This window comes from Camelus dromedarius, chromosome X (genome assembly GCF_036321535.1).
Source record: "Camelus dromedarius isolate mCamDro1 chromosome X, mCamDro1.pat, whole genome shotgun sequence".
NCBI lineage: Eukaryota > Metazoa > Chordata > Mammalia > Artiodactyla > Camelidae > Camelus > Camelus dromedarius.
In genome coordinates this window covers 29,622,386-29,644,439 of record NC_087472.1, presented here as the reverse complement: position 1 = coordinate 29,644,439, position 22,054 = coordinate 29,622,386, and the positions used below count along the sequence as shown (strand labels likewise).

Genomic DNA, 22,054 nt, shown 5'->3' with positions numbered 1-22,054 from the left:
CTTCCTGAGCCACATTCTCTCTGGGTCAGAGTCTGATGCAGGTTGTAATTCAGAATTTCTCTTCCTGGGTTGGCTATGGGCTAAGACCCTGTTCTTTGAACAAAGTTTAGGCCGGCTCTTCTCTTTCCTCTTTTTGACAAGGCCTCACCCTTGAACTCTGTCCTTGGCCTATTTGTTCCAGCATTAGCAAGAATCCTACTGGGTCAGTTTAGTGAAAATCGCCTAAGCTTGATATGTAACCAAATTCCTCATCTCCCACCCTCAAAATCTTGTTATTTTGGCCTGCATTCAACAAACATCTTGTTAAGTCAGTTTTAACCAAAATCCCTCAACCTCAGAGGTTTCCGCTTTTTAATTTTCCATCCACTGACTTCCCACCCTGCTCCTTGGCTATAAATCCCTACTTGTCCTTGTAGGAGTTGATCTCAACCACTCCCCTCTACTACAAAAACCCCATTAAAGTAGCCCCCCCAAATAAAAATCTGCCTTACCATCTTTAACAAATGGCATGAATGATTTTTTCTTGATAGCACTACTATACCCAATTTTGAGGATTTAGATGATCAGACAGTTTTAAGTGAGGTTGTAGACCCACAGATAAGTATGATTCTTTTCTACCTAATGGAGCTCTTCTAAATAACTAGCAAATGAATGATAACTAGAGATTTGTCAGGTAAGAGAACACTACAGAGAAAAGGAAGAGGGCAGATCTAGGACATACAGAAGACTTTTACGGACTGGCAGGCGATTATGATCACAGTCCCAGAGGTACAAACAGCAGTCAGTAAAGAAGAGGGTAAAGCCAGTGTTGGAAGTATCCAGGAAGAGGTAGCAGTCACCAAGTGACTGAAAGCAAGAAAGGCCATTATTCCTAGGGTAATTGGCAATAAATAAATAAATAAAAGAAAGAAAGAAAGAAAAGAAATGGGAAGGAAAACACAGGAGTTTTGAGAATATGGCAATAGAATCGGTTTACAAACTTAGATTGGTATCAGTAGCTAAGTTAACCTGATGTTGAATTCCTGAAACAGTGGTCTAAAACACCTTTCTATTCACCCTGAACAGGAATAGTATTGGCTCCAAAACCAAGAGAAGAAAGGGGTTAATATTTCTTAGCTGTAAAGTTTAAGAGAATTTAGTAAGAGGAAGGCTAACGTATCATTTTAAACCCTCCTCCCCGAGGTAGAAAAAAAGATGGATGACTGATCCCTTTACCCCATGAGGTGACTCACTCTGGGAAATAAGAAGGTCTGCTAGTCTCCAGGTGGACTTTCCTTAGCCCAGTGCTTTATTTTCTGATTGATGTCCCCTAATGCATGCTTCCTCTGTGTGGAGCTCTGCATGTTCTGTCCATTGGCTGTTCTCAATGTCATAAGGTCTTCTCTGAGGTAACTCCTAAGGTGTTAGGCTCATCATATGTCTTCTTAGAATGATGGTTGCCATTTCTGAGGTTGCTTTCTTCCGTATAGCCCATGTCCTATATCCATTGATCGAGTCTACAGGATGCCGGTCAGCATCTCCAGAGTCTCTCTTCCCGAATACTGCTTGTGGCTGTCTCCCAGCATCTTTCCAGGATAGCCAGTACCAATGCTCCCACTGAGCCCTCTAGTGGCACTTAGGGAAACATTCAGCTTTTTCAGGGATTAGCTCATTTAAATTAACTCAGTACCCTTTGATTTAGCCCAGGCAATTAAATCTAAGCCAAAGCAGACTGCAGACCTATTGAATACTTTCTGGTCTCCCAATGAACTCTCAAACCCTCAAATGTAGTTTTCCTGTGATGTGATGGTGTAAAGTACATTATTTCTTCTCAAATTAGTGGATTTGATAGCAGGCCCCAAAATGTCTCCTCAAGACAAATGACTTAAGTAACTCTAAAAAAGATCTCTAATTTACAGAAGCAAGTGACTTTAAAACATCAGGCACCTTTTAAAAGTAAATATGTGAGGTAATGGAGGTGTTAACTCAATTGGAGGAATCTTTTTCACAACGTATGCATGTATCAAATCACCGTGTTGTATACTTTAACAGTCTTACAATTTTGTTGGTTATACCTCAGTAAAGCTGGAAAAAATCAGGCATTTATTAAAGCACTATTCATTTAGTGAATTACATCCAATAATTAGAATGATCCTCCACATTTTCAATAGCTACAGCCTTGCTTTGTGATCACCGATATTAGGAACAGTAACTTTGAGCTTTTATAATCTTCAATATTTAATGAAGTATTACTAAGCATGTTAAGGCAGAGGAGATTCAGTGCTTTCAACATATGTATGTAGAATTTTTTTTTTAATCAGAGAGATACAAAATGTGTTTGGGATGGTGGTAGAAGGACCAGTTACTTCCAACTGGGGCCAAGGCTGGGGCGATTGGGAAGGCTTTGTGGAAGAGCTGATAAGTACATTGAGCTTTGAAGACTAAGTCATAATTTCATGGATTGAAGAAGCAGAGAGCATTTGAGGTTGAGGGAACAGCATGAGTAAAAGAAGGAGTGAAATTTCATGGTGAGTAATTTAATTTAGCTAGGGCTTAAAAATACATTAAGGAAAATATCTTAAAAGTATAAAGAAAAGTTGGAGCCAGATTATAGAGGCCAGATCACAGGTATAAAGAAAAGTTGGGACCAGATCACAGATTACAGAGAATGCCCATGGAATAGAGTAAAAATCTACCCAGCATGACTCAGATTTTCAAAATCGCCTTGATTTTCTTTTTCTTAATGTATCTTGATCTCAGGCTCCCACACCTGCTGATAGAAAAGAATATGCATAGTTAAAGGCTATCTAAAGTCTTCTAATTTATAGAACAATCTATTTTATGTAAATATCAAGCCAATTCAAGGTGAAACTTGCCTGTCAGTATATACTTTCTCTTTGAAGGGTTATCTTTTTCTTCTCTTCCTTCTTGGGATGGTGTCTCGATGCCCAGGAAAGTATATGTGTCCTTATAGCAACTTCTTTAAGGTGTGTGGGGACTTCTGGATTTCCTGTATGTTATGTTGTTGGCTGTGGGAAACTGGGAAACCTCAGCTAAGTAAGCCCTGCCTCCATTTTTTCTCCACTAGGACTGTCTTATGTTGAGGCAGGGCATGCTGCAATGTGGTCTCTTTCCAGTGTTCCAAGTGGGAAGCAGTGAATAAGATAATTCTAATTTTATCTTCTCCAAAAACCTACCCAGGATTTCTTACATGTCTGCTTGCTGTGGCTAAGTACTGGTGCATGCATGCACCACATGTTTTCTTAGGAAATTAGACAACATCTTAACCTTAATCTTATAACCTGTGAATATCTCTACTATCTGCCTATTATTTAATTTTTTATTTCCCCTCCTGTCATAGGAAATCTATTTGGTATCTTCTTTGTTTTATGACTTGTGATAAAATAAGAAATTTATAATTCGATGCTTTGTTCTTTATATTTTTAAAGCAAAGCTTTTGGAACTGTGGAAACACACACACACCTAACTCTTTTTCAACAAATTTCAGCTTCTGAGACTGATTTTCTCACTGTGGACCTCAAATATACAAACAAAAGAACTTGAAATCAAGAACTAATTAATAACTTCATTGTCTAATACTCTCTCTGTTCTAACCTCATTGTCTAATTGTACCGCTGTTCTATGTTCAAAACTATGACATCTACTGATTCAAAAAGTGTGAAAACTTAAAACTAGTAATGGCATAAACTAAAAATATTGGTTTCATATATCTCTAATTATCTCCGTTGCCCTACCATGTGTGAAGCTCCAAAGATATCTCTGGGGCAGAGTACAAGATGGCTTAGAAGCAGTGTCAGGAGAATATTGCAGTAGTTTAGGTGAGAGACGATGATGCCAGAATAAAAAGGAAAAAATGTTGAAAATACCTCAGATATAGAATTAGTAGCATTGAGTGAATAAAGATGGAGTATGTGAGTGAGAAATTATAAGCAAGGATGAGTTTCTAGTTAGAAGACTATTATGGATGACAACTGTACCCCTCTATTAATGCAACTCCATTATCTGAAACTAAGACTACAAGATGGATACCAGTTACTTTGGAGGTGAATTGAATAATATTTGATGGCTGAGGGAGGAGTTGAAGTTGATTGGACGTCTTTTTCACTGAAATAACTAGGATGAAGCTATTGTCATGATCTGAGTTAGGAAACACAGTTCAGGAGCAGGTAAAGGAGTGGAAAAAATGATGCTGGATTGAACACTGTGTGGTTTTTTTTAGCCAGTAGAAAAACCATGTGGAATTACAAAGCAATCACTTAGAAATTAAATTGTGAAATTTAGGGGCAGGATTGGGGCTACAGATACAGATTTAGGGGTCACCAATGCTAGGATGATGTTAAAATTATAGAAGTAGATCATGTAATCAGAAAGAAAATATGGGCCAAACAGAACGCAGAACCAAGTAATAACAGAATTTTGAGAGATGCTTAAATGTAAAGAATGGAAAGAGAGCAAAAGGGATCCAGTTCAAGAGACTGAGGAAAATTTTAAATTAGAAGGAGAAACAAGATATGAGTGCCACAGAGCTTAAAGAAGAGAAAGATACAAAGAAACCACAAAAGACTATTGATAATGGCTATTACTGATCTTTGAGAGCGTTGTTTCATTAGAGTGGCATCAAGATGTCAGTAAATGGTTTTGAAGGGTAGCTAGTGAGAAAGAGCTTCTTTCAAAGAAGCAAAACTGGAAGGAGAGAAATAGAAGTTTATAGTTAAGGGAAGTTGCTTTTTGTTTGGGTGGCAAAGATTTGTGCCACTTTAAAGTACTTGTAAGTAAAGGGCAAGCTTGCATGGAAAGTGAAAATTGAAGATAGAGAAGAGAAAAATGGATAATTGATGTTGCAAATTAACACAGAATATAGTATTGGTGTGGGATAATGAGCATTTGAGAAGAGGTTAGTCTTTTCAAGAAAGAGAGCTTCTTTTTTTTTTTTCTTCTCTCTTTGAGACAAGAGCAAAGGAGTTTAGCATCAGGAAGACATGGAAAATTTTTTAACCGCAATCTGTCTTGCTCATCTTCATGGTCCACACTTTCAACTGAAATTGCCTTTCCCAAGATCGATTTCTTTTATGGGTTACTCTAGTATATGTGACATCTCTGAAATAATAAAAATGAATCTTTCCCTTTGAAAAGAATAACATGCGGCTTGCACCAAGACTTATGGGGTAAGATACTGAAGGGCACTGATGAAGTTCTAAATCAACATTGATAGAACTTCACTTATGTTGAAAAATTATCTTTGCAGTCATCGAGTGGTTGTATGTGTGTTCGTGGGAGGAATAAAGAGAGGAACTGGAAGCAATATTATAATCAACTGCTGGGTATGTCAAAAAATGCAACATGTAATTTTTTTTTTGTACTTTCTGGGGTATATTAGTTAAACCTACAAATAGCCTCCATTTCTAGGTTGATCACTATTGTTAGATGATGGACTATGTAGATTTGCACATATTAACTAATTTATTCCTCAGATAACACTGCAAAATAAGCATTATCTTCCTGAGGTTTATAGTGGTTAGGTAACGTGCTAAGATCACAGGCTGGTAAGGAGCAGTCAAGTTTTGAATTCAAATCTCTGTGACTTCAGAGACCATGCTCTTGTCCGGTATTCTATTTCACTCTTTCTAAGCCCTAGTTAATCATCTTTATCACCTAGAAAGCTTTAGAAATGAAAACTGTCATATAAAGCAAGTATCAGAACCTCTGAGCTATCTTAAGGAGGAAAGAAAGACCAGTATTGTACTCCATGGTACTACCGCCTCCTCACCAGCACATAACACCACAAAATGACAACACCAAACAAAGAAATCACTAAAATCCTGAGGGTAATGGTTGGAAGTATAGTGAAAAGAACAGCGATAACATTCTTGGACCTTGCTGTTTTAGTGGAATCCCAGTCAGATTTCCATTTAAAACATTCCTTTTTCTGCCATTAGTTGTTGAGAGAATAAAAGGAGATCCCTCTGCTAAGGCACATGTTGTCAAGGTGAGAGCACAAAAATAATAAGACAATGAAGACCCTTGTTTTAAGTAGGTTTAGACATCCTACTCAATAAGATAGGATAAAGAATTAAAGAGTGTCTGTGTTAAGACCTTGGATATTGTTAGGGTGGTTAGAGTAGCAGGATTTTCACAGGTTCTTATAACTTCATAAAGCCTAACTCATTCTGTTGAAACAGTATTTTCTTATTAAATTCTCCTTAAATTTTTTTCTATAAAACATAAACTACAACTTCCTATTCAAAAGCCAGTAATACTCTCTTAGCTCCATTGAGCTAAAATAGGTAGGTAAGTGGGTAGATAGATAGGTAGGTAGGTCAGTTTTCAACAGTGCAAAGAGAGTATATTTCACAGAATAATTGTGTATATATAGTGTATCTATGATTTATATTTTTTAACATAACCAGAAATTAAGTGGACATATAAATTGTGGCATCCTCACCAGGATATTACCATATTAAAATTGAGAGCTCGCGCCTTGATTTGCTTTTATGTGGCTAGAGATAAAGAGCAATAGGGTTCGGCAAAGCACCTATTCAATAATTAATTTGTTCCGACTCTTTCAAGGATCTAGGTGATGACAGGTGTCATATAATTATGTAACACTGCCATTTGTGCTTGAGGAATCATCTAGAGACTGTTAGTCACTTAAAATTTCTTCAGAGTCTCTATTAAAGGGGGTTTTCTCACCCACAGTGCAACATGAGCATATCTCAGTCCAAGATAGGTAAGAGAAGGAAATATATTTAAACAAGTTAAAAAAAAAAAGGTTCTTGTTATCTCTAGCATCATACTGAAGAGTCATTCATTACATATGTATTTATCCAGATATTACTATGTTGCCTGGCATTGTATCAGGAATACTAGGGCTAGGGCTTTTAAATTACCTGGTACCTAGTCACAATCTTTGCTATGCTCTTCAGTGGCATTTCGCTTTACCACTGTTGGGATTATTCTACCCAAGCCTGAATCTACAGCTAATGCTGGGAGAGGGTGTTTGCCCCTTGGATCAAACCTGAACCCAAATGCAGAGAGCCTGGCGGGAAGCAGAAAGAAGAATTGTAAACATTTTCTTTATAGTTTAGGAGAGGAATTAGCGTAGACTTTCAGAGATAGAAGGCGACCATGAGAAATCTTGTTGCCTTACAAAGTAAGGGATTAAAAAAGGACATGAGCACTTTACTCACCCTTAGTCTTGTCCAAGGAAAACGTTGGATTTTTGTGTTGCTACACACACCCTCACAGTTTGCTGTAGTTCTTTGTCTCTTTCCTGAAAAATGAGGAGATTTATGTTTTATTTGACAGAGCAGTGTTGCACTTTTCTATACAAAATTGGAGGTAAATGTTATTTATTGGTTTAATTTCTCATCTCAGAGAGCAAGATGCTTTATTTGACAACAGTGGCCTTTTGGGTGAACAGATGATGTGTAAACTGGAGAAAATAGACTAGGACATGTAAGCCAACTTCTTAGTAGACACATTACTGTTTTACCTCTGCATGAATCACCGTGGGCAACAACTAAGACAACACTCAATTTGAGGCAGTGATGGAGCCAAGACCCCTAGAGTCAGGCTCCTGAATATCTCTCTTAAAAGTCCCTTGGAGCCTACTTCATTGCTTTCTTTAAGGACCTAGTTTGGGGATCATTTAACAGTTTAAAATTCCTTTTAAATACATTTGACACTCTCTAATGTGAGAAGAAGAAACAGATGGCTGCATTACATTAAATTACTTAATATCAAAAAGTGCTGTAAGAAGATCCTTATTTGATTTTTTTTTAATTTGGAGGTATAAAACCAGGGCTTCTTTTCTGTAACTTCTAATAATTATACTAATAATTACATTAATAATGATACCAAGAATAGATAATATTTTTAATCCACTTACTATGTGTTAGGCACTGAATGAGGTGCTTTACATCCTATATCTCATTTAATATTTACAAAAAATAATAAGTAATCTTTAACCTCACTTTTACAGATGAGTAAGCTGAGGTTCAGAGAATTTGATTTAATTTGACAAAATCTCACAGCCAGCAAATAGTAATGACAAGATTTGGATCCAGATTTTTCTAACTTGAGATCTTGGCTCTTAAATATTCTGTTTTACTACTTCTTTACAGTTCTATACTATTATGTTAATTTCCATATTTCTAAAATTTTCTTCCTCTCCTTATTTTTTTTATATTTTTAATAATTGCTTCAATCAGAAATCAGGTGAAAGAGAAATATTATGACTTTCTTTGGAACGAAAGGATGATAATAAGAAATGTATGCCAGATATTTGGGGTGTGTAGCCCTGGTTACTAACTAGTAGTTCCTCCTCATTTTAAATGCATACAGACCAAGACTCTGAAATAAATCTCTATAATACCAAGAATAGAGCTTCAAAGCAAAACAGAAGGTATCAAGACCAGAACTATATACTTCAACTCCAAAGCAGAACCAGAAAGTCCTTTAATCTTCAGTATAGAGGTGAGGCAACTACCAGTTTTCTTGTTCTACCTGTAACTTTCAATCTTTGCAGCCCTTTGAGAGTAGTAATCCAACTTGATGTGACTAAGAATTTTTCAAACTGTACCTTTTCAGGATCCGATCTAGTCCTACTTTTTCTTAAACTTCAGACATTAGCATATAAGCATAGTTTTCAAACAACATATCTTAAAAATGATGAATTGTCATTTGATAAAGATGGTAATATGGGCTCTAGTGTCTGACCCTACTGTAGATTATATATAAAGTTGCTACCAAAGAATAAGTGTGGATATGATTTCTGGAGGACCTCATGGAGGTCACCATATCTATCTGAGTCACATGCTCAATTTTAGACCCAAGTTTATCCTTAGGAGAGTACTCAGCTGTCATAGATCAGGTAGATAAAATCAAGCTTTCAGTGAACTATGAAGGAAAGAGCTCTCTAAGGGGAAGAACAGGTTTCTCCATCAAGGAGAAAATTAATGGTGATTGTTCACTGTTTTTCAGTTATTAGCATATATCCTGGGATGACATCAGCCAATCATTGGAGACAGAATCCATTAGTTCTAAACTCTTACATGTAAGATGGGCTGTTCTAGATCAGACTCTTCAGTAATTGGCTAGCATTAGTAACCAGCAGTGTGCTGAACTGTGGACATACAGATTGTAGGAGTTACTTAAATATGGATGGTGGTTAAAACCATTGGAGAATGTCTAGAGCAAAAGGGAAAAGCAGAGTCTATAGGAAAACTCTGTTGGAAAGAAACATTTAATTGATGAACAGGAGAAAATACACTAATGAGTTTGTGAAAGAACAATCATGATAGGCATAAAGACCAAGAGAAGACTGTGATGCTACAGATATCAAGGGAAGCATTTCAAAATGAAGGGAGACATCAACAGGGTCAAAGACTATTGAGAAGTCAAGTAATGTCTCAAAATGATGACTCAAACCATGACAATTCTGTCAATTGGTTGCCCCAAGGTAAAATTATAGGGACATATGTCATAGTGTAATAATATGAGCAGTGATAAAGATGTACAAAAATACATATAATACCAGAGGAAAGAACATTTGTAAGATTAGGGATTAAAGTAGGTAGAGGGTTTTGATAATGGCATATACTTGAAAAACTACTAATAGTCACTGTCTTGGCTCTGGGAATAAAGCAATGAACAAAACAGATAAAGTCTCTGTACTTTTGGGACTTAGACATTCTTGGGAAAGAGAAATAAAAATAAAAAATAAATGTTTGTCAGACAATGAATAGTTTCATAAAGAAATCAAAGTAATGAGATAAAGAGGCATGGGAATATTTTATGAATGAGGCTGGAAAAGCCTTTCTAATAAAGTGACATTTTAGCAAAGTTTTAAAGAAGATGAGAGAATAGGCCATGCTAATATGCAGAAGCGGGGTTATGTGGGGGAAGGGTGTGGGGGCAGTCACTGCAGGCACAGTTTAAAGCCTGCAGTGATTCCCCCACACTTCATTCTTGGGTTAGCCCCTTGTTTGGATGGAGTACATTCTTGATGACTTCCTGAGAGAGGGTGCAGAAGAGGTAAATTTTTAATTCCTTGCATGTTTGAAACAACATTCATTCGACATTCATACCACTTTGGAGGTCGTCCCCAAATGTCTGGTCATTCTTGGCTCTCCATTCATATTTAAAGAGTGAACAGAGAGCGGTCAATTTATATTTAAGAGTGAAAGCTCTTTGTTCTTCTGCTAGTCAACGGTAATCTTCACTGTAGAGTGATTGTACAGAAACAGCGATACAAGGAGAGTGATCCCAATTTTTATATTTTTGTATATATATGAAGTTTTCACTGTGTGAGGTTTTCTCCATCTGGGAAGACACTGGTTCTTCAGAGATTAATTATTTCATCTCTTGTCTGGTTGCTTGTGTTTGGGGAACCAGAAAGAGTCTGGGCATCTCAATGTTCAGTATGAAAACTTTTACTTAATCTCATTGCTTAAAAAGAAGTTTCTTTCTTCCACCTGCCACATGCTTGATATCACTACAGCGTTTCTTAAATTTCTCTGAAGAATTGGTACTGATCACCTACTAAGGTGAAGAAGGGGGAACCTAACTTCTTCTTATACCGACTTTAAATAATTCCTTCTTCTCTGCTCTATACCTCCTTCTTCATCATCTTTTGAGGTGTCTTGAACTCCTGACCCTTTCCCAAGTTCCATATTTTGCATTAGTTTGCTTCTCACTAGCACCCCCTCTGTAAGCCTTAAGACATTGGTTTTCTCAGCTTTGTTCAGTCAATATTCCTCCATTTATTTTCTGTCTTTCAAAAATGTGTTGATATTTCTCATCAGGTTTTGTCTCCTTTCATGTTTCCTTTGTCCTGTGGGTTTATGAGTTGTTTTTTTTAATCACTCATAGTGTTTAAGGGCACAGGTTCTAGAACTGAACTGTCTGGGTTTGAATCCATTGGTGCCATTATTACCATTAGGAGATCATAGGCAATTTACTTAACTTGTCTGGATCTCTGTTTTCATTTATTTTCTTGTTGAGAAATAGGGATAATATAATACCTATATCATAGGAATTAGTACATGTAAAGTACTTAGAACAGTGTCTGGCACAAAGTACCTGATCAATAAATAGCAACTGGTATTATTATTATTATCACTACTAATAGTATTTTATATTATTATCATTATTTAAGAGTTTCAGGTAAGAATGGAGAAAAACACATGCATTCAGTCCACTATTTAACCATTAGTTTAATTTTTAAATGCAGATGGAAAAAGTGAAGACTATTATTACTTATCTTTGAGAACTTAGATGGATAGGATGGAATAATTATGGTAAATTTTTATAAGTGGTATTTCTTAAGAGCTTAGAAAGAATAAAGTTTAAATGGTTAGGTACATGAGTCATTCTGTTTCTCTACTTTTCTGAACTTATTATCAGCTTTATCCTAACGATGATTTCCCTTATAGTCACAAGATGGCTGCAGCAGTTCCATATATTTTATGCAGATATGACAATGTCCAGAGGCAGAAAGGGGGCCATGCCATTGGCGTTTTCTGAGGAATGAGGAAGTATTTCTCAGAGGCCCCTAACAAATCTTAACTCATGTCTCTTTGGCCACAGTTCACGATTACCCTTAAACCAAACACTGGCAATGGGAATTAGGAACATAATAATTGGCCTAGATTGATCCAGATTTGTGCCTTGGGCTAAGAATAGGATCCTTAGCCCTTGAGTCATGTGGGGAAGGGCTGGAAACATGAAATAAATTGGGTCTTTGCAAAGAAAAAGAGGGGGAAGTGGATATTTGTAGGCAACCAACTGTTGCAGAGAAAGTTATTCTCTAGGCCATTCTGTGAAGTCATAAACGTTCAGTTCATCTCAAATAAAATGAAGACCTAGAGTTTTGATGAGCATTATCAGGAAAGAAAATGTTGATTTCCCCTATGAATTCTTGCCTAGTAAGTAGCCTGAAATGTCTAATACTAGGCTTATTGGCATTCAAATCAAATTTCTGTTGCAAGTTAAAGCTTGCTTATCACAGTTTTGCATGTAGCCAGCTTCAAAATTCAAACCCAAATAAAAACAGAAAAATTTCCCCAAGTTAACTACTTCCTTCCTCTTCAGGCATTACGGATGATAGAAATTAAAACTGCATAAAAGAAATATAAACATATTTTACAATCAGCAGTGAATGTCAATTCAGTTTGTTGAATTTTACCTACACCCAAAGAGGATCAAGAGTATCCGAGGAAAAGTGAATGAGTCCCTTTCCTGACTCTCCTGTCCTCCTGAGTCTTTACAAAATGAATTACAATTCTTCAGTTTGCCTTGAACACTTTAGTGAGCTAATTGCAACACTTTACAATTAAGGCTGCTTAAAAATCAAACTGTGGAAATTGTGATAAACCTACTGGCAATGAAGAGACAGTGAGATGGATTATCAGATGCTCATACAACTTCTTGAAATTTGGAGAGTCACATCTGTGTCTATTTGACTTTGGTATTTTTCCTTTCATTGTGAAAGCTCTTTGTGGCCCTGTTGACGTGCAGATATGCAAATAAGTCTTATTTAAGCATGCTTAGTTTCTGGGATGGAAAGTTTCCAGGCAGATATATAGCAAAAAGTCATGGAACATTCACCTTCAGAGCCTGAAAAATGTATTCTAGGTCTCATAAGTAAACTTTCAATTTTGGAGGGAGACGGTGAAAGCTTATACTATGTTTCAGAGTGTGTTGGATTAGAAAGAGGTGAAACACTTTTCTACTATGAGATGCACTGATACAGATAAGAATAATACCGCTAAATAAGTCCTGTAAAGCCTTAAATATTCTTTGAGTACTCCACTTTTCCTTCAAGTTTCCTAAAAATATTCATATAATTCTCCATTACAAGTATATAATCAGCTTTAAAGATTAAAGTTTCTTTTTTAATAAAATTCTGTTAATCCACATGTAGACTCAGTTTCTCTGGTTATCAATTATAATTGAGTCTACCATTTTAGAGGGATTTGGAGTTAGAAGTCAGAGAAATGATAGATAATTGTGGCATCAGAATAACAACCGTTATTTCTGTAAACTAAGTGAATCAACAAAATATATTCCTTCATATAGACATGACATTCCCCAACACTGTGTCAAATCCCCAAGCCATCAGAAAATAATTCATTTAATCTCATATCATATGTGACCCCATTAAAGTTCATTGACTAGAGCTTTGACTTTATCCAATTACTTGTAGGAAATTTTAGTTCTGTACTGTTTGTTGAAATTCATCATTTGAGTTTATGATAGATTGGTTTTATTATCTGTATGTCCAGTCCAGGACACATTTGTCCAAGAAACTAAGCCTGTGCTGATTTATTATTTAGTTGTATGCAATGGAGAAGTATATACTTATGTACAGTCAATTAACCAAAGCACATTTGCAAAGTTACTGCTGTATATCTAGTGCAGGGTTAAATGTGGTGTAAGACTGGGAAGAGTTAGAACATATCCCTATTCCTAATTCCAGGTTAGACCTCTTTGAGAGAAGTGTAGTGTTCGGAATTAAATAAGAAGTTCCTTTCACCTACATGATAGTTATCCTACACATGAATACCATGTGCATTTCTGTCACACTGGGAAAACTCATCTGGGTGCTAGAACTGTTTATGTAGAATAAAGAGGACCTGAGACGGCAAGAGTTGTCATTGGCATGTGTGGAAAAAACATTGTGTTTGTTTTGTATGACAGAGAATATAACTGGACCAAAGAATAAATAGAAGTTACACAGAGAAAAAAATCATCTTAACTTTTTTTTTCCTAACGGCATCAAAGTGGAGGGTTGAGTTAATCATATTCCACAACTGATGGCAAACTGATAGCATTTTTGCTTGCAAGGTCCATATTTGTTCATTTGTTTTTTATCTTTTTCCATTTCTCATTCCCTCCAGGAAGTTGTTCTAATCTTTTAATGTTTAAGACTACTTGTAAAGTGTGTTTTGTTGTCTTGTCCTTGTATATTTTTAGTTTACATAAATGGTATTGAGATAAGATCTTATTCTATTTAATTTGCTTTTTCATTTGTTATGTTTTAAAGTTCTATATAATGTGCCACATGTATATCTAGTTTGTCATTTCTAAATGCTACATAATCTCCACAATGTACATCCAGCACATTTTACTTATCAAACACCAAGTTATGAATTTCCCAATCACCTCCAACTATTTACCACCATAAACAGCATTGAAGTAAATAGCTCTGGACATGTACCCCTTTGAACCTATGTTTGTGAGAACATATATCCTGGGTTACATGTGTCCATATACTTAGTTTGACTAAATAGTTCCATATTGTTCTCAAGAATGACTCCTTCCAATAACAGTACATGACAGATCCTGAAGCCCAGGGGTTAGCAAACTTTAACTGTAAAGGACCAGATATTAAATATTTCAGTCTTTTAAAATAGAAGTATAGTTGATTTTTATTATATAAGTATCAGGTGTATAACATGGTGATTCACAATTTTTAAAGGTTATGCTCCACTTTTAGTTAAAATGAAATATTTGATGTATTCCCTGTGGTGTATAGTATATCCTTGTTACTTATTTATTTTACATAGTAGTCTGTACCGCTTCATACCCTACCCCTATCTTGCCCCTCCTCCCTTCACTCTCCCCACTGATAACCACTGGTTTGCTCCCTGTATCTGTAAATCTGTTTCTTCTTTGTTTACTAGTTTTATTTTTTATATTCCAGATATATGTGATATCATAGAGTTTTTGTCTTTCTCTGCCTGACATACTTCGCTAAATATAACACTTCCCAAGTCTATCCATGCTGTTGCAAATGGCAACATTTCAGTTTTTTCACAGTTAAGTATTATTGCACTATATATGTATACCATATTTTCTTCATCCATCTGCTTATTGATGGACACTTAGGCTGCTTCTGTATCTTGGCTATTGTAAATAATGTTGCTATGAACATTGAGGTGCATGTATCTTTTTGAATTAGGAGTAAAAATGTTAGATCATATGGTAGTTCTATTTTTAGTTTTTTTGAGGAACCTCCATATTGTTTTCCACAGTGGATGCATTAATTTATATTCCCAGCAAAAGTGTGCAAATGTTTTTTTCTTCCTCCACATTCTCTCCAACATTTGTTATTTGTGGTCTTTTTGATAATAGCCATTCTGACTGGTGTGAGGTGATACGACATTATGGTTTTGATTTGCACTTTCCTGATGATTAACAACGTTGAGCATCTTTTCATGTGCTTGTTAGCCATCAGTATGTCTTCTTCGGAAAAACGTCTATCAGGTCTTCTCAGTTTTCAATCAGGTAGTTTATTTTTTGGATGATGAGTTGTATAAGCTGCTTATATATTTTGGATATTAACACCTTATCAGTCATATCATTTGCAAATATTTTCTCCGATTCACTAGGTTGTCTTTTCTTTGTATTGCTGTAAGGGTGCCCCCTATGTGGGCTGTGTGGGTCCTTCTTTTGTGGAAGGCTGACTACTGTGGGTGGTTTGGTAGGGTTCATTGGCCTCCGGTCCAACTGGTTGCCAGGCCCTGCCTTGTTTGGTGGCTACTGGCCACTGATGGGGCTGAGTTCTGATACAGCTGGCTGAAAAACCCTGAGGGGCCTTTGGGCTAGTGCTGGCTTACTGGTGTGTGAAGTCAGGGTCCAGGAGACCCTGGGGCTGATCCCCATCCACTGGTGGGTGGGGCCATTTCCTGACACAACTAGGTGTGAAGTCTAGGGTGTCCCGAAGCTTGTGTTGGCCTACTAGTGGGTGGGGCTAGGGCCCAGCCACTCAATAAGTTATAAGGTCTTTGTTGCGTATCTTGTTTTTTCTTCTTATTCTTTATCACCCATCAAAAATGTAAAACCCATTATTGTTGACTGTTCAAAAATGTGCAAGGACTTCATCTGTCCCTTGGGCCATCCAGAGGCCTGAACTACTCTCACATCCCTGCCAATATTTGCCAGATTATTACTGTTTTAACTTGGATCAGTGTAATAGATGTAAACTGAGAACTCACTGTTTTAAGTTCATATCTCTGATTATTCGTGTTAAATAGTCTCTTTAATTATTTGTTAATATTTGGCTTTCCTCATCAGTAAACCTGCTATTGGGATAGTTTGCTCAGTTTCGATTGTAATTTCTATCATTTCCCTGCTTATTTTGAGTAGTTTCTTATATATTGGATATTATTAATTTTCAGTTTTAGGCACTTTATCTTTTTTCAATCAGTTATCTGTTCATTAACACTATTCATGGTATCTTATTGAACAGAAATACTTAATTTCGATGTTAGTTTAAGAACTTTGTGGTAGTCTGAAGTATAAACAGATAGAAGGAGCCACCACAAAAGATACTGAGTTTCTGAGAACTGAGGTGTTTCTGCAAAGGCTGAATAGCCATTTGACATCAGTGTTATATTGTAATGTTTCAGATATTGGGTGGGTATGTGGAGTAGGCTGTTAAGGCCTCTTTCAACCCTGAGATTATTTGATACGCATGAAGCAGTTGGAGAACAATATTTGGAAATGACAGGATGTGGAAGGTAGAAGGGATATTAGTGATTCAACTAACTAACCCAGACTTCTTATTTCCCATGGTAGGAAACCGAGGATCGAGTAGTGGAGGTGCTTGCTCAAATTTCCCACAGTTATTTGGTGGCAGAGGCTGGACCAGAATTTCCTGCTTCACAGTCCACTGCACTTTCCATTACCTCAAGATAAATTCTAAATTGAATGGTTCAGCAGTAAACACTGTCGGTGGTTCCAGAGGTGGGAGGATGTCACTGAGGTAGAAAAAGTACGCAGAAATGGGTAGCTACGTGTTTTCGTAAGACTGACTGTTTCATGGTATATGCTAATGCTAATTTTCTTACGATTTATAATCTATTTATCATTTATAGAAATTATTATAAAGTTATTATCAAATTAATTGTCCTCCAAATTATTATATCTTTCCCACGCACCCCCCACACAAATTATACTATCTCTTCCCTCTAATATCAGATACTAAATATCACTGTGCCTTCCTAGCTCAGCTAGGACTGTATAATGAATCAAAACATTGCAGAATCCTTAACATCATGCATTCAAGAGAGCTACTAGGCTGGTGTCCAGCTGCCATTGCCTGATATATGTAAGTCAGAAAATCAGTCCGCTCTCACAGTGTGTGCTAACAAATCCTTTCAACATCTGTGCCCCATCATCTACTCTAATGGAAAAGCTTATAAGAAAACATGGAGTTGTTTAAAGCCTGTGCCACTCTAGGTAAAATCAGCTCATTTGAGTGCAGTCTTATTTAGATCTACCCTGCACTACTAGAAAGATAGTATCTTTAGACAGTTTCTTTTCCTTCAGAGGATCTCAGACTTTTTGGGTTTTACATATTAGTAGATGACAAAATAAGATGATGAGACCCTTTCTGTGAGGCTATATAAATAATGCAAAACAACTGTTAAACGATTCTAATGTTTACATATGATTTTATGGCATTAGCGATTTTTATATTGGTGGAAGATGAGGGGCAGGGGACTGATAGGCTGGGATTGATAGGCACACATATATATCAGAAATTCAATTAAGATGCTCCAGGTTTTTTTTTTTTCTCTCAATAGGAATATTCCCAGAACTAGCTTATTTCTTTTTTTTGAGAAGTGCAGTGGGAGATTTCTGGTTTTCTCCCAGGCCTTTTGTAAACTTGACAGCTAAGTAGAAGGGGACAAAGACCACTGTCACAATCTTTGCTCAGCTGCAATTCTTCCCTCTCATCTACCTCCCTCTGCAGTGCATCTAGCACTCCTGAATAAAAGTATATATTTTATGCAACTTGAGGACCCTGACTGTCCTGACAAGATATTCAAGAGCTGGTAAAGTTCAGAGTGACCGAGAAGTGTTCTTTATATTGTATGCTCTCATTTCCTAGTGTTGTCTGCTTTTAACTTGGGGACTGGCTGCTAGGCTGAAACTGTTATTTCCCTTTTTCTATTTCTATTTTCCCTTTTTTCGTCCCACATAGCGCACTGTTCTCAGATTGAATAGTTTTCCTTCCCACCCTTTCCCCTAGCACTACACCTGCTTCAGTTGTACTCTTACTCTTTGCTGTGCAGCCTGGGGACACAATTTAGACACCCTGCTTATTTCTCTGCAAGTCAAAACATATTCCCTACTTGAGTGGAGAGAAGATGAGAAAAGGGAGAGTAGGAGAAGGAATAGATCTGTCTTCATTTTACCTTCCTCAGGCAGCAAATGGCCTACATGAGAAGTCTTAGCTAGAGAACGATGAAGATGTGTACACTGTCAACTCCCTACGGTGGTTGAAAATTTTTAACTTAATTTCATTTCCTCTCCAGAAGTTGAAAGAGCTAATGAGTAACCAGCAATCTCTGCAGTATAGTGAAGTTACACTCCATTTCCGATGCACAAGCAAATGAACCCTTCAGGGTAGTTCAGACCGCTTCCACTGTAGTATATGGTTAACCTGAAGCAGCTCATTCTACAATCCTTAAGGAGAGGGGGCACCAACTTGCCATGCCCCCCATACTTCCTTTCAGGTTTTTAACCCCCAGCTCTAGCTCATCACAAGTATGGATGAAGCCTAGATGTATATTAAGATGATGACCAAGGACACTGTAAACAAGTGCTTCAAGAAAGGCAGAATTGGGTACCAAAACAGAACATAATAATTGCTGCTACTGTAACGAATTGAGATAAGATGTTAATTAGGTGAGTAATGAAATCTTGATTGTGCCAAACATGACTCATGATTATTTCTCAGTATACTTTCTTCTATAATCTTAAGGAAAAACTAGAGATGAGAAGACGGCATATCTATTGAGGTACAGTGTGTGTGATGCCTAGAAACCCTCAATAAAACAAACGTGACACCTTTTACTTGTGGTAAGATATTAAATTAGTATAAAAAATGTCTAAAAATATAGTCCTTCCCAACCCACCCTAATAAGAATAAATACTATTGTTCTGAAAATTCACAGTGTTTTTCTTATCGGTATCCAACATGCGCAAGAATCCTGTGCCTCACCACTGGGCTCCCTCTCACGATGAGAACTCGGCTGCCCATACTGCCATTGTTTTGTATACTCGTTTATGATGGGAGAGCAGTTCTCCCCATGTTGGAAAATCTAAGAATATTAGGTGTAGTATCTGACTATCAGGTAAATTGACCTAGCTCTCAGTATTAGGAATTCTTTACGGATCTCTTTCTCCTAAAGAAAAGTAATTTTTTTCTGGCTGTGTGGACAGCAAAGAGACAAATGGTATGCAGAGTCATTGTTGGAGTTTCTTTTTTTGGCAACATTAAATATAATCATGAACACCAGACAAAGCCCATCAAACCCTGATCTAGTGCCTTTCTTCATGAAGGCAATGTAACCCCCAGATCAGGATTTGTCGGTGGTAAAAACTGAAGCTTCATTTCCTCATTGGCTATTTCATGGTATGAATCATAGAGGTGGTGATTTTCTTCCCCTTTATGAAATCAAATGAAGCCTTAAAATTCTCTCCCCTTCTATTTCAGTGAGCTAATGCTGTGCTTGGGGTTCATTAAGTCCAAGGTTGACATTTCCACTCACCACAGGTTGGACTTCAGTCTAGAGATATTATCCTGCAGTGGAGTATACATTGCCGTCTGCTCATGGTGGAGGAAAAGCAAACTGCAAATATTTTACTCAGCCAGATCATTGTGCTTAGGATATTAATGGTTACAAAAAACTAGATGGCATATACGTTCAAGTGCTTGGCATTGTAATTGTAATGCAGTGCAAATCAAAAAGGGTTTTGGAGGCGGGTATTTACTGTGTCTAGCATTGTAATTATGGTTTGTTTGTTTTTTTTTTCTTTACACAGCACCTGATACAACCAGAATAAATACAAAGAGGTTTCTGGGTAGAATTTCTTCTTTTGAAATGTTCCCTCCATTAGGCAATTATTCTACTCCTGGGTCCTCCTTGTTTTGGATTTTAAAATAGGTTGGTTTTCAAATTCTCTGAGGACAATTAAGAGGCCCCAGATATGACAGTTAGAGCATGCATCTTTGTTGGCGTTGGTAGGAAACAAAAGTCAGGTTTGGAATTGTGATCAGTATTGGAGAGTGAGAAAATATTTGGAGAGAGAAGATGCACACTGAATGGGGAAAGAGAAGGAGGCAACTCCACAGTAGCCTTCTCTGCCTCTTACTTTTGCTAATAAGTTGCCTTTCATGTGGGAAAGAGAAGCTCTCTGTAAATTGGTACGATGTTAAGGAATGTAAACTTCCAGAAAGAAGCAAATCCAGTTATGCTCAAGTTAAGGCAAAAAAATTACATTTTACTGTCACTTGTTGTTTGATTATCCACGCTACTGCTTTTCTTTTTTAACATAGATGGTATCAGAAATTCTTGAAATGTCACTTTGGAAAAAGTATATGCCAGATATTTTAGAGGCACAATAAATGACAATATCTATAGCATAATGATTGAATGCTCTCAATTAGTCCGTCTCCTTTGCTTCTCTTTCCTTCAGGTAAATCTGTGAATAAGTTAGAACACTGAAATTGCATGCAGATTTTAAAGACAGTGATGCATAATTCAATAGGAACTCATTGTTTTTAAACACCAAGGCTCTGATAATAATTTTTTTTCACAGAGAATTCATTCCCATGTTTACCTTTCTCAGGAAGTCACAAGGTGGCCTCTGTTGCAGTGATTTTCATGAGGAAATGATAGAAAATATTAAGGAGAAAAGTTCTCATGGGTTTTATTTGTATTGTCAACTGAAATAAATGCACAGCCTAAAAGTTGAGAGTTATGTTTTATTTGGCCGGATGACAGCCTCCCAGATCGCTCTGAAGGACTGCTCCGAAGAGGTAGGGGAGAAGCTAGGATATATAGGAGTTTTACAACAAAAGCCAGGTAGTTGGAACATTAAAAGATTACTTGTTAACTGAAGAAAACCAGACATCTCAAGTTAAAAAATTCAGCGCTTTTCTATGTATGGGGGGAAGCAAACATTTGGACTCACTGAATTCATTCCTTTGACAAGCACCTAGCTGTCTAGGGCCAGTATCCTGTCCTTTCTTATTCGGGGTCCCCTCAGGGTACACCACTGTGAGTGGCTGCAGAGGCAGGGCTGCAGGCTTGTCTTCACTAGGGGGTGGCAGCAGCCTCTGAGGACTTGATAGCTTCAGCATTCTTTGTTTACTGATATGGTTTGTAGTATTTTGCATTCACAGTACCAATCTGACTGTTGGTCTGAACTCTTAACAGTTGAAAACACCAGAAAGGAAGATTGTGGCGGGAGAAAGATATGATATATAGAGATGATTTTTTCAGCATACAATATAGCCAGTGTTTGAAAATTGGGAGGGTCAGATAGCATATTCATGTACTTTATGGTTGGCTTAGGATGGAACAGATATGCAATTAACGTAACATTAACATAACTACATGCCGCCACCTTCTGGGATGATGTTGCACTGACCAGGAGAGACTCACCACTTTGTGGTGCAAGGCTCCACCCTAAGCCATTTATAGAATGAAATTAATTCATGTTTCTATTTTATTTATACTTGGGGATGGTGATATATGTGTGATCTTGATCTTTAGGGGTTGATGCTGCTGATACTTGAAAGTAGACTGGAATAATAACTTGCTTATTTGTTTAAGAAAATTATGCCACCTTCTTGAGTGAATATTTTTCACTTAATAATAGTTTATTCAATCTTTCTGCATAACTGAACCTCATTATTCCCTTATCTTGGAAGAACTAATCTTTATATGCAGCAATCATTACTTCTGTGATATTTCTTTGAAGGTACCTGTATAATAATGATTGTACAATATTCGATTTGTTTTCAGTGTTTTACATATTAGAACTATTTGTACTGAGATTTTATAATATATAGTACTCAGGAGAATGAACTCTTGGAAACACGATGTAATGTGGATTTTAAGAGATATTTACAGTCTTCCCTCAGTATCTGTGATTGGTTCCAGGGCCCTCAACAAATACCAAAATCTGCTAATACTCAAGTCTCTTATATAAAATGGCATAGTATTTGTTTATAACCTACACACAGCCT

At 36.9% G+C, this 22,054-nt stretch overlaps 1 pseudogene; it reads right to left on the bottom strand.

Moving 5' to 3' along the window:
- The window catches only part of LOC105103141 (small ribosomal subunit protein eS8-like), an 87,064-nt pseudogene extending 65,901 nt beyond the window's left edge, over positions 1-21,163 (bottom strand).
- Positions 21,164-22,054: the final 891 nt, after the last annotated feature.